At 42.4% G+C, this 13,811-nt stretch overlaps 1 protein-coding gene across 1 annotated transcript in view; it reads left to right on the top strand.

Annotated features, from left to right (window-relative positions):
* Positions 1 to 873: 873 nt before the first annotated feature.
* SHROOM3 (shroom family member 3) overlaps positions 874 to 13,811 on the top strand; it is a 121,831-nt gene continuing 108,893 nt past the window's right edge. Inside the window, exon 1 of the mRNA XM_060147978.1 lies at positions 874 to 908. The gene's annotated coding sequence lies outside the window, so the exon portion shown is untranslated. The remainder of the gene's footprint in view (positions 909 to 13,811) is intronic.

Here is a 13,811-nt window from a genome sequence, read left to right as displayed (position 1 = left end):
TTTTCCGAACGGGCATCCTGTCATGGAAAGATGGGCCTGGAAGGGTTGAACCCAAACACACGTGCACTAGATAGAGAAAACCTCTCTGTCTTGCATTGTTTTTCTAGGTCTAACGAAAACATGAGGATTGAGGGCTTGGCCTCAGCCTGGTAATGTAGTCAGGAACGGAACCTTAGTAGAAAAAATGAGGAGAACAGAAGAATCATTATGTTTAGGGGAAGGAAAGATCTCAAAAAAAAAGAGAGACTATTCTGAAGAACTCAGGCTCCTTTTCTCTTTTTCTTGTGTGAAATTCAATGTTTCCTTTCTCCTTATATCCTCTACAGAGGGTGATGTCATTCTGAGAAGAAGCTTATGCTCAGGGGCTTTAGAAGCTGATGCAGCCTCACAGTCACTGGCTCCCCTGACCAATGAGAGACTTGCTAAAGGAGAAACAAACTATGAAGGTAGAAAATTCTGCCCTGAATGACGGATCTCTGTATTCTAAGGGTGATTCCGAGCTTTAGAGGTTGTGGGAATGTCCTCAGTCAGAAGTAAGACAAAGCCCTTTCAGTTGTTTGCACTCGGGAAACACCCTCATTATGAGGCCTAGGGATAATGTAGTCAAAGCCAAGGACTGGACCTTGCTAAGTCTGTGTGTTCTGTTGAGCCTTGAAAGGAGTATGCAAGGTTCTGGGTTCAGCGCCTCTTCTATAATGCCTTATCCCTCCCAGGGCTCCAGGTCAGGTATGGCAGGATTTAATGACTCCGAATCTCTGCAATGAGTGGCATCCGGATAGCCCAGGGGAACTAGGCAACACCACCCAACCTGCACTGGGATTGGAGGTTGGGTGGAGTGACTGGGAGTCGGACACCTAAGAGGCTGTCTTCTTGGGAACGTCAGAGAAAGCTTTGGCCAAGCCTGTCAGGTGAGTCAACAAGAGACTTCAAGCTCTACTTTTGTCTAGCCTAATTTTACAAATTTTACAAATCTAATTTATAGATGTGTCTAGCCTAGCCTAATCTATACTGAATGTATAGAAACTTCAGAAACGAATTGTCTGATACTGCACGTTTATATTTACCCCTAAAAAGAGAGGTTGGTCGGTTGATGGCTTACTAGTGATTTTCCGTGCTTGGGTTGCCTTTATACTCTTTGCAAAAGTGTTAAAGAAATCAAAAATACTTTTAGTCAAAATCTTCTTTCAAGGGACGTACTTAAAGCGTAACTGTCTAGCATACGATGTGACCAGGCCAAATGGGTTTGACACTTTAAATACCACGAGTCATCCATGAAGACCCTTCTCATTTTCCTGAGTCATCATCTACAAAACTTTTAAATGACCTTGAGGAATAAGGTCTGAATCTTTTTTTAAAACAAGTTTAAAAAGATAGACATGAAATGATCCCTTCAAATCTGTGCTTCCCTTGCAGTCTGATCATAGGAATGGGTCCCCATGGGTCAGATCAAGAGAGATGGTATATTTACTACTTCTGAAGACTCTCTAGCTTTTGCCCACCCAAAAAGTGACCTAACCTCTTGAGGAAGGGGGGCATTAGGTCATGAGTGACATAGACCCACCCAGAACTCCCATGGACCTAGGAGCCCTTGCCTCTGTAGAAACTGGAATGGGCTCTAGGGGAAGAGGGGGAGGGCAAGAGAATAACCATCGCCCACATATTTATAAGGCAGTACCCTTGCAGCAACCAGAGGCAGATCTTTGAGGGGGGTTTCAGGAACTACCTTAACTTGGGTCTCAAAGAACTGCTCACACCTTTGGCAGAAGGTTCTGGTTATAGGGAGGGAGAATTCTAAACAGAAGCCCATAGCCCTGTACTGAGTACCTAATAAATCCATGTGTAATTCCATGGTCCCTACTCTTGAGGGGTGTGCATTTTGTTGAAGAGCCCCCGGAATCACCAAGCCCCCGGGGGGAAATGAATGTTTCTCTGAGGAGTACTTGGGAGAGGGGGTCCTCTGGTTTGTTTCCCACCTGCTGGCCATTTCCCCTGGTCCAGCTCATTTCCTTTTCACGCCCACGCAGAGACTATTACTGCAAACTGGCGTTGAGGCAAGGTGGCCAGAGGTGTTCCTGCAGGGGGTGTGCTGTAGTTTTACAACCAGTGCCAGCTCTGAGTGGGTGGTGAGTAAGAGCCTCTTCCTCTTCCCTCTGGGCTGTCCTCCCCTCCCGTACCAGTCTTGCTGCTGGCCTGTTTCGGATATGGTGCTAAGCAAGGGCAGCTGCCTGGCTCTGATGTTACCCGGGCTTGGGACCCCAAAGTTGAGAAGGCAGCAAAATCCGTAAGTGAGGGCGGCGTTGGCCTGTGTTTTCTATTAGCCAGTGTTCCTGCACGAGGGCTTCTGGGGAGAGGTGGCGGGTGCGAAGGCAGTAATACAGCAGAAGTTACTCTTCCTTCTTCCATTAGGTAAATCAGAAGTGTTGTGTGGCACACAAGAGCGACGTGGGTGTTGAATGCGTCTTCCAGTGACCTGGGGGATGATTTTAGGTTAGAGGCTCATTTCTCCAAGAGAATCCTATTTCTGGCAAATTTCTTTTTCTAAATAGAAATAACAGCTGCTTGTTCATTCCTATGTTTGAACATTAAAATATAAGAACAATGATGGTTATCCATACTTTACTGGACATTTATTTTGCCATTTTTTATTCAGCTTATGAGAGTAGTATTTGTTTTAGATTTTAGCTGTTCTTTTGTGTACATCGCTAACATATTTGTCAGCTGCCAGATTATTACAATCCGATATAAAAAGGAGTTTTCTTCTAGAGGGACTTCCACAGTTCATGCTCAAAGAATTTGTTTTGTGTGCTCTGCAGGGGAAAAAAATGATTCATTGGTGTCTTTGTGTGTATGTGTGGTTTCTTTCTTTCTTTCTCGGTAGCTGTAATCTACAAAGTTTCTGCATCTTTAAGCAGAAAGACGGATTTCTCATTTTGTAACATGAGTTCTTTTCAAACTTGTAGTTTAATTGAATCCAGCTTTGAGTGACACTTTAGAAAATGCTCTCCCGCATCAGAAGTGCTTCTCCAAACCAGGTGTTCTTCGTGCTCACCTGCTGGCAGTGTTTGATTAGCAGCCAGCTACACCCGGGTGTTCTGACTTGTGCCAAGTGTCCATTCTATATACGGGGGTCTGTGCCTGAGAAGACGAGTCATGCTCGTTATCCAGACCTCTTCCTTAGAAGTCATGCGCCAAAATCACAGAAGCAGAAAAGCCAGAAACGGTATGAGGCCTGATATTGATAGACCGTAAAATCAGAAGTTCACCTCATAATATTGCTTTGTTCTTGGATACATCATCCCTTCCAGCTATGAGCTCACCAACCCTTGTTCTATCCCTGGGCCAGTTGGCATCCCTGCCATTCTACAGACAGAGAATGGGCGATACAGCTGGACAAGCCAAATTGCCCCCAAGCCAGGAGATCTCGCTAGAACGGGGAGCCAATCCCCTTGACTCCCGTCCAGCACCTTGCTCTCTGAGACAGCGGAACTTGGAAGAGAGAGCTAGAGGCGAAGAGGAAACCGCCCGTGTAGCCTGAAAGCAATCAGTATTTGAATTATCATTCAGAAGCCAGGAGAAACCAAACAGTGGGGCAAACAGTGGAATCTTAAATGGAGAAGGGGAGAAGACAGCAGGGAAGAAGGTTAAAAATAAGGCATTTGGGGATCTAAGTTCAAGAATGTAGGGAATATGTTGGAAGATCCTTTTTATGCAGGCCGAGATGCCTCCGTTAACTGTGGGCTGAAATATGCTAGGTAACATCTGGCATACAGAAAGCAAAGAATGTTCTCCAGTAGGAAATGGTAATCAAGGTAAAGCGAATACATAAGCTTAAGTCGTTAATTCCGTAAATATTTCTTGAATGTCACCCTTGAGCCAGGTCCTGCGATATTCATCGTTGTAGCCTCACCGCCTATCCCGTGGTAGATAGATAAGATGAGTGAACGGTTTGACGGATAAGTGGACACACATTGTCCAGGGAATTTTATTTTAAGGATTGCCTGTCTTTTCCGTGTTCTTCCTCCCTTGGGACGCCCATATCCTCCAACAGGGACTCCTGCCTCACCCCTCCTAGAACCACCCACTCGCAGGAAGGAGAATTTCTTTAATGAAGGCAAGTAAACGTGGGCCTGTGTGCTCACAGTGGGGAAGCCCTTACGTACTTTTACCCAGAGGGAATCTGGGAAAATCATGTCAGGAAGAAGTTCACACCCTAACCGACTCAGTGGTGTACTATTTGCATGTGTAGGCTTCACTGCGGCAAGTCCCGCAGGTGTTATGATCTCTGGGGCAGGCAGTCAGAGCAAATTTGCCTTTGTGGTCTCCAGAGCTCTACCACCCTTCATTCACTGTCTCTCGGGCTTGCCTCCTAGGATCCCAGCTTCGTCTCAGACCCATGCAGCCAGGATCCAGGAAAGGCGCACCGGGCACCATTATTTATTGAATGCCCTCAATGCGTTGGCCTCAAACCAAATGCAGAATTAGATTACTGTACCTGACCAGTTGGTTCTCGTTTTAAACAAGTAGATAGGCAGATAGAGGTGAACTAAGTAGCAGGGAAGGTGGAAATATACTCCAGGGAGAGGCTGGTGCCAGAGAGGGGAAAACCAGTCAGAGCCTGTCATTTTGAGCCCTTAAGTAGGACAGGGTCTTAAAATATTTAAGATCCAGCTCCGTGTTTTTGATCAACCAGAGGAAGGGCAAATTTGGTGGGGAGAAAGAAAGAGAAGCCCTTCAACAACACTTCAAGCCCTTAATGTTGATTCATTCGTTTGTGGTCTCTGTCTTTGGGCCACCGCTGTACCTTGTATATGCCTCTGACAAAGCACGTGGGCGGCCGTAGCCAAGCTATCATTTGCTTACTTTCTGTCTTCTCTGATAGAACATGGGCTCAATGAGGACAGGGACTTTGTATTCTTCATCTCTGAACTCCCAAAGCCTGATCAATAAATGCTTGTTGAATTTACACATGATACCCGCCTCAGTGACTGTAATGGAACCTCCAATGAGAGCTTGGGCCAGGATGTCAGATGCTCTAGGATTTCAAAATGGAGGTAACTGTGGATTTGAGTGGTCAGACAGCTTTTCTTGAGTCTTGTATTACTGACTGGGATCTTGCCCTGAGGGGATTAGGAATGGGGGGGTGGGCGATAGCCTGAGGCGAAGGCTCAGAATCGGGGGTGCTCTGTGGTTCTCGGGGAACAGTGCAGCTGAAGCTACTGTGGTCTGTGTTTGACATACCACGTCACATATGAGAAAGGGGGCATGGGGAGGTCAAGAGATAAATTAGGAGTTTGGGATTAACAGATACACGCTACTATATATAAAATAGGTAAACAACAAGGGCCTACTGTATAGCACAGGGAACTATATTCAATATCTTGTAATAAGGTGTAATGAAAAGAATCTGAAAAAGAATATATATATGTATAACTGAATCACTTTGCTGCACACTTGAAACTAACACAACATTGTAATTTACTCTACTTCAGTTAAAAAAAAAAAAGTAGGATGAAGCCAATGTATGAAGGGACAGGTGAAGGTGTTTGACATTTAACCTTTCAACAGTGGGAAACTACTGAAGCCATTTAAGCCAAACTGTAAGCGATTAAAGGAAAGCTCAAAAGAGCTGAATCCAGCAATTCCAGGAAAGATAAGTTGGAGTGAGAAGCCTGTGTAGGAAGATATAGCAACAATCTACGAATTAAGTGATACAATTCTGGTCTTAGAGAGGTGGCAGTGGGAATGAATTTCAAGATTCTGGGGCGTTTGTTGTTTTGAGATAAAGGTATCATTCGGATCCACAGTTTTCTCTAAATGAAGAATAAAATGACGGCCAAACTCTTTATTTAGTGCTTACTATATGCCAGTCGCTGTTCTAAGCATTTTACATACAGTATCTCAGTTCGTACTCACAACAACCCTTTGAGGTACTACTATTAGTCCCATTTGACAGGTCAAGTAACTGAGGCACAGTGATTAAGAAACTTGCACAAGGTCATACAGTTAGTAAGACATAGAGCCAGGATTCAAACCACGACGTAAGGCCGCACCCCACAAAGTGTTAACCACAAATACCTACTTCAGCAGGCTCATGGGCAGATGTATGAAAGAGGTTCTAAAATGTGATGTGTGTTGTCATTTTGAAAGGAGAATAGAGAAGCATTTCCTGCATCTGCTTATCTCTTGTCATTATTAATTGCCTACTCCAGTTTAAGGTGAGCAGTATAGAGTACAATGTAAAATCTGTAATAGGATAATGTGCTTTTTCTTTTTAAACATTGATTTTCCTAATTTAAAAATGAATAATATTCTTTATAAACATCCAGATATTACAGAAATAACAAATATAGAGTGAATGTCCCATACAATCCTAAATTGCTCCCCAAATCGTTATCCATTGTTGGGTGGAAATTCCTCCAGCTCTTCTCTTTTATAGATGCTGACATGTTACCATCATGTATGTTAATAGTAATCCTTTTTGCCCATAGGTGATCACACTGTGGTTGTTGTTGTTTTTTAATATTTATTTATTTAGGCTGTGCCAGGTCTTAGTTGTGGCACGCGGGATCGTTAGTCATGGGATTGCGGCATGTGGGATCTTTTTTTAGTTGCAGCAATGCGAAGTCTTAGTTGCGGCATGCATGTGGGCTCTAGTTCCCCAACAAGGGATCAAACCCGGGCTCCCTGCACTGGGAGCATGGAATCTTACCCACTGGACTACCAGGGAAGTCCCAATCACACTGTTTTCTTTTTTTTTTTAATATTTATTGATTGATTTATTTAATTTTTGGCTGCATCGTGTCTTGGGCATTTGAGATCCTCCACTGTGGCGTACAAGCTTCTCTCTAGTTGAGGCGCGTGAGCTCAGTAGTTGAGGCGTGCGAGCTCAGTAGTTGAGGTGCGTTGGTTTAGTTGCCCTGTGGCATGTGGGATCTTAGTTCCCCGACCAGGGATCGAACCCGCATCCCCTGCATTGGAAGGCAGATTCTTAACCATTGGACCACCAGTGAAGTCCCAATCACACTGTTTTCTAAGATGTGTTTTCATTTAATAATTTTGGACATCTCTCCATGTCAGAAAATACCCTTTCATTTTATTTTCTTTAAAAGTTGTGTAGGGTTCACTTTCACTTTCAGCTGCCCCAGTCTGGGTTCATGTTCCTTTCCAATCAGCAGAGCCACAGGTCTGATGTGACCTAGATTCTTACCTCAATGCCGCTTTTGTTCCTTTTGTGTCTTAGACAGGACTCAAGGAGAAGCAAGCTCAAGAGGGACTCGGTTTTCTGTTTCTGTGAACATAACAGAAGTTAGCATTTCTCTAGTACTCAGGATGAACCAGCCACTATTCCTAGCCCCACTTTACAGATGAGGAAACTGAGGCCCAGAGAGGTTAAGTAACCTACTTGCTCAAGGTCATACAGTTAGAAACTAGAAAGTCAGAACTTGAACCCTGGCTCTTTTAACTCAAAGCCTGTGTATTTAGCACCATGCCATCTCTTTATCTCTTTTTCAAGTCTTTTACCTAAATGGATTAATATGAAGTGGTCTCCATGGCATCATGTGGAATTCAACTGTTGAGTAAGAGTTAGTTGGTAAAGATGAGCTCTGCTCCTTCTCTTTATGACACACTTTACAAATACCAGCATGAAAAGGGAGTTGTTGGAAGAAACACCTTCCTTTCTGCTGTTTCTCTCTCCATCCCCTCCCTGTAGGTCACTAGTTAGTCTGGGTTTGACCCACTGCCTCTCAACAATCCCAGACGATGCCTTCCAGGGCTCGAACCTCATTTAGTCTCTCCCTTGCTGATGGGGGCCATGAAGGGAGAGCTGCTGAAGGTTCCTCGGGGGGAGTGGAGGAACCTTCTCCACATCCCAGCTGGGTGACATGATGGCTGCGGAAAGCCTGCATCCATCCTCCCAGCACAACCCACACAGAAATTTCAGAAGAGTCAATTTAAGTAGTTGAGTGTAGATAAACAATCTCGTGGAGCACCCTTAAAAGGACTATGTTGTTTTGTTTTGTCTTTTGTCTAAGTGAACTAGACTTGTTTAACATACAGTCTCTTTTAGTGGAATAAAGTAACTCTTTCCTTCTCTTTGGGCTAGGAAAGCCTACACCAAGACAATACAAGATAAATCCTACGTCCTGGATCCCTGAAACCATTCATATTTGAATTATTTGGTTGTACCTAATTTTGTTGCATCAGTGATTTCTCCCCAGGGCAGGCGTTTTCATAGAACTTGAGGGTTAGAAGGGAACTGAAAATCCAAGCGGTTCAGTGTCTTTTCTCATGCATTTTACAACAGTTCCCTAGAGTGGTCCGCCAGTGTCCACTCAAACACCATTGGGGAAAGTGAACTCCTAAGTACCAAAGCAGACTATTTCATTTTCAGAGCACTTCAAATTACAGTGATGTTCTCCTTTATACTAATTCTATCATAACTTCAGCGCTTTCATCCTTCTTGGACAAAATAGAAGATACTGAATGGTTTTTTCCACTTCACCACCTTCCAATCTTTTGAGGACAGTTAACATTTTTCTGCCAGATCTCTTCCAGGTTACTTAATCTTTCATTCTTTCACCTCTTATTTCCATGTTGGTTCTAGAGACCTGGGCTGTTAAGGTCCTTCTTCCTTGATAGTGTTCTAAATTGTCCACATCACTCTCTTCTGTGGGTGACATGTAACACAGAACACAGTGTTTCAGGGAAAACTAGATGAGGACAATTGCTTACCTTGTTCTTGGTGGTCTACTTCCATTAGGTGCATTAAACTTAGGATTTCACCCAATTCTTCAAGAGAAGGGGAAACCAACGAACTTTATTCTGGAAAGTTTGTAGGAAAAAAAAAAATCCCTTCATCAATTTATTTTTCTTCAAGCAATAATATAGAAAAAAGAAACCTGTGGACCTAGATTTTTAATTTTTTGTGTATTGTAGCATCTTTCTAATATGCCATTTTTTTCATAATATTTATCCACAGTCCATCTATAAGATAGGAATTGTGTGGAAATAATTGTGTAGTAATGCTTAACTTCTCATAAGTGCCTGAGTGACGACTCCTGAGGTACCAAACATTGAGGCTTCTTAAAAGTGTCTTGGTAATTAAAGAGATGAAATATTGTAGAGTATTTCTTTATATCAGTGATTCTTTGAAGTGGAAGGCTAACCCCTAAAAGACTAGAATTTTTTAGCAGCTCTCCCCCTCCCCTCCTTACTGCTGCCCTGGTGGAGTCAAGTTTCTGTGAATTCTTTCAGATCCTTGAAAGGTTTACGGCTTCCCTCCTCCACTTCAGGATTTAGGTACCCACTCCAGATCCAGATTAGTGTTTGTAACACTAGAAGAAAGTAAAGTAATAGGGTAGGTTTCCCTCAAAAAGCTTTTTTTGATTGTAAACTGTGTCCATGTATACGTAAGATTTTATTACACTTTAGATTTCTTTGGAGAAACTACCGCTAGAATATACAAGACAATGTGTGGTGGAATGGTACCTGAAGGTGGGAGAATACATTAGATGCCCTTGTACCATTTTCTAAAAAACACGTGATTGGGGTGTTTACATAGGAGAGTGTCACCAAGAGTTATTACATATAAGGAAACCACTGTCAAAATTAACACTGCCTCTCAGCCATTGGTTAAATTTAAAAAGGAGGACAAAATCTTAAAGACAAATGAATTTTAAATCAAGGCCAACTAATTACAGCAGGGAATGTGTTGGATAAGAGTGGGTATATGTAATTACGTGGACCATTATATTGAAAATATTTAGGAGGTAATCACATACCACCTAAACATTTGCTGGGGGATGAATCCACCCCCTACAAACATCCCTTTCTGATCTCAAAGACCCACATTGACCCTGTAAAATGTATGATATGGCTTCCTCTTCTTAAAACAGTGACCTTTTCCAGGCCAATTAAAAGGTGCTGCTTTGAGGACATTGGAACCCAGGCTCAAAGGGATAAAAGGAAATTGAAACTTCTATTAAGAGGAGCTAATGATGCCTGGAGCAGCTGGGATTAAAAAAGAACAAAGTCAATTTTAAAAAGATCCCCAAATCAAAGAGCTGCTTCTCTCATCAAATACCAAGAGAAAGCAAAATGATTTTTAATGAAAACCCGGGCAATGGAAGCAGCCTTTTGCCTAGATCCTGGGACTTCAATCAAAACCAGTGAGAAGTTTTGAGTAAAATCCTTTGAACTTCTTGGGAAAAATGTGCTACATAAATTTGAGATAATGTCATGAAAGATGAACTAGCTTTTCTCCTAAATTAAATAAAATGATCCAGGAAGATATTAAAATGATAACAATAAAAAGTAGTGTACATATAGGATTAATTTATAATTGATCCTCATCTGACATCAAATAAATCTAGGGTTAAAACTTTACATTTTTCAAAATTTAGGTATAATAGACATATAACATTGTATTAGTTTTAGGGGTATAACATAATGATTTGATATATGTATATATTGTGAAATGATTACCACAATAAGTTTAGTTGACATTCATCACCACGTATTGTTACAATTTTCTTCTTGTGGTGAGAACTTTTAAGATTTATTCTCTTAGCAACTTTCAAATATACAATATTGTGAACTAAGTCACTATGCTGTGCATCACATCTCCAGAACTTATTTATCTGATATCTGGACATTTGTACCTTTTAAACACCTTCAGCCATTTCACCACACCCCATCCCCCATTCCCTGTGTATAGCAGTCACCAATTTGTTCTCTGTATCTATGAGGGTTTTTTGTTTTTGTTCTTTAAAGATTCCACACATAAATGAGATGATACAGTATTTGTTTTTCTCTGTCTGACTTATTTCACTTGGCGTAATTTCCTCAAGGTCCGTCCATGTTGTCACAAATGGCAGGTTTTCCTTCTTTTTTCTGGCTGAATAATAATATTCCACTGTATGTATATACCACAACTTCTTTATCCATTCATCCGTTGGTGTACACATAGATTGTTTTCATCCTTAGGCTACTGTAAATAATGCTGCAATGAACATGGTAGTGCAGGTAGTTCTATTTAAAATTTTTAAGGGGGGCTTTCCTGGTGGTCCGGTTGTTGGGACTCCGTGCTTCCAATGCAGGGGGCACAGGTTCAATCCCTGGTCAGGGAACTGAGGCCCTGCATGCCGTGTGGCGTGGACTAGTTAGATAGATAGATAGTAAATGTTGTTTAAAGTCAATAAATAAATGAATAATAAACATTTTGAGGATCCTCCACACTGTTTTCCATAGTGGCTGCGTCAATTTACATTCACACCAACACTGCATGAGGGTTCCCTTTTCTCCACATTCTTGCCAGCACTCGTTATTTCTTGTCTTTTTGAGAATAGCTATTCTAACAGGTGTGAAGTGATATCTCACTGTGGTTCTGATTTGCATTTCCCTGACGATTAGTGATGTTGAGCACTTTTTCATGTACCTATTGACCATCTGTATGTCTTCTTTAGAAAAATGTCTATTCAGTTCCTTTGCCCATTTGTTAATTGGATTGCTTGGGATATTTACTATTGAGTTGTATGAGTTCTTTATATATTTTGGATATTAACGACTTATCGGATGTATGATTTGCAAATATTTTCTCGCATTCCGTAGGTTGCCTTTTTTTTTTTTTTTTTTTTGCGGTATGTGGGCCTCTCACCGTTGCGGCCTCTCCCGTTGCGGAGCACAGGTTCCGGACGCGCAGGCTCAGTGGCCATGGCTCACGGGCCCAGCCGCTCCACGGCATGCGGGATCCTCCCGGACCGGGGCACGAACCCGCGTCCCCTGCATCGGCAGGCAGACTCTCAACCACTGCGCCACCAGGGAAGCCCCCGTAGGTTGCCATTTAATTTTGTTGATGGCTTCCTCTGCTGTACAGAAGCTTTTAGTTTGATGTAGTTCTACTTACTTATTTCTGCTTTTGGTGTCAAATCCAAAAATCCCTGCCAAGACTGAGCTTACTCCCTATGTTTTCTTCTTGGAGTTTTATGATTTCAGGTCTTATGTTCAAGTCTTTAATCCAGCGGTCCTCAACCTTTTAGGCACCAGGGACAGGTTTTGTGGAAGACAATTCTTCCACGGATGGCGGGGGGAAGCGGGGGCTGGTTCCGGCGGTAATGTGAGCCACGGGGAGCGATGGGGAGCGGCAGATGAAGCTTTGCTCGCTTGCCCACCACTCGCCTCCTGTGTGCGGCCTGGTTCCTAACAGGTCATGGACCTGTAGCAGTCCGTGGCCCAGGGGTTGGGGAGCCCTGCTTTAATCCATTTGGAGTTGATTTTGTGTACAGTGTAAGATACTGGTCCAGTTTTATTCTTTTGCATGTGCCTGTCCAGTTTTCCCAACACCTCTTTTTGTTTGTTTTTTGGCCATGCCACACGGCATACGGGATCTTAGTTCCCTGACCAGGGATCGAGCCCATGCCCCCTGCAGTGGAAGTGCAGAGTCTTAACCACTGGACCGCCAGGGAAGTCCCTCCCAACACCATTTATTAAAGAGATTTTCCTTTCCCATTGTATATTCATGGCTCTTTTTCATAAATTAATTGACCATATATGTGTGGGTTTATTTTGGGGCTCTCTATTCTGTTCCTTCGATTTATGTGTCTGTTTTTATGCCAATACCATACTGTTTTGATTAGAGTATAGTATATGTTATAGTAATAGCTTTGTAATATAGTTTGAAATCAGGACGTACGATGCCTCCAGCTTTGTTCTCCTCAAGCTTGCTTTGTCTATTTGGGGTCTTTTGTGGTTCCATACAAATTTTTTTCTATTTCTATGAAAAATGCCAATTGAATTTTGATAGGGATTGCATTGAATCTGTAGATTGCTTTGAGTAATATGGACATTTTAGCAATATTAATTTTTCCAGTCCATGAGTACAGACTATCTTACCATTTATTTGCGACTTCTGCAATTTCTTTCATCAGTGACTGTATAGTTTTCAGTGTACAGGTCTTTCACCTCCTTGGTTAAATTTATTGCTAGATAATTTACTCTTTTTGATGCAATTGTAAATGGGATTATTTTCTTAATTTCTAAAATCTAGCATTTTGATGACCCGTGATGTACACAATCAGTCATTAGGTGGTTGCTGTGGATGGTAATTATTATAACCTTGATAGGTTGTTCACTTCTTCATACAGTTTATAATAACCCTATCTGTATTAGTCTGCTCAGTCTGCCATAACAGCATACCACAGCCTGCATGGCTTGAACAATAGAAATTTATTTTCTCACAGTTCTGGAAGCTGGAAAGTCCAAGATCAAGATCAAGTTTCCAGCGTGGCTTGGCTTCTTGTGAGAGCTGTCTTCCTGGCTTGCAGATGGCCACCTTCTGTATCCTCACATGGCCTTTCCTGAGTGCATGCAGAAGTGTAGGAGGAAGAGAAGGGGAAAATGAGCTCTTTGGTGTCTCTTATAAGGACACTAATCTTCTTAAATTAGGGCCTCACCCATATGACCTTGTTTAACCTTACTTTCTTAGTGGCCCCTATCTCTAAATACAGCCATATTGAGGGGTGGGGTTTCAACATATGAATTTGGTGAGGGATGCAGGCGTTCAGTCTATAGCACCACGTAGCAATAACTAAGAGGTCAGGGAACTCTTGAGCTTGAAAAGGGGCTAGGCTTCGTACTGCATAGGCACATCAGTGGGTAATGCCTTTGCCACTTAGAGGATAGTTGGGTGGGTAACTGGCAAGCCATCAGGAAACCTAAGAGCAGGCTAGTGCTGCATTTGCTGTTTGTTTAAATTCTAAATGAACTAACTGCTTGGCATGACCAGCAGAAGCCTTTTCATGGCACATTTACTT

Source organism: Lagenorhynchus albirostris, chromosome 4 (genome assembly GCF_949774975.1).
Source record: "Lagenorhynchus albirostris chromosome 4, mLagAlb1.1, whole genome shotgun sequence".
Taxonomy (NCBI): Eukaryota; Metazoa; Chordata; class Mammalia; order Artiodactyla; family Delphinidae; genus Lagenorhynchus; species Lagenorhynchus albirostris.
Note: the sequence above shows the minus strand (reverse complement) of the source record. Positions and strands in the feature narration are given on the sequence as shown.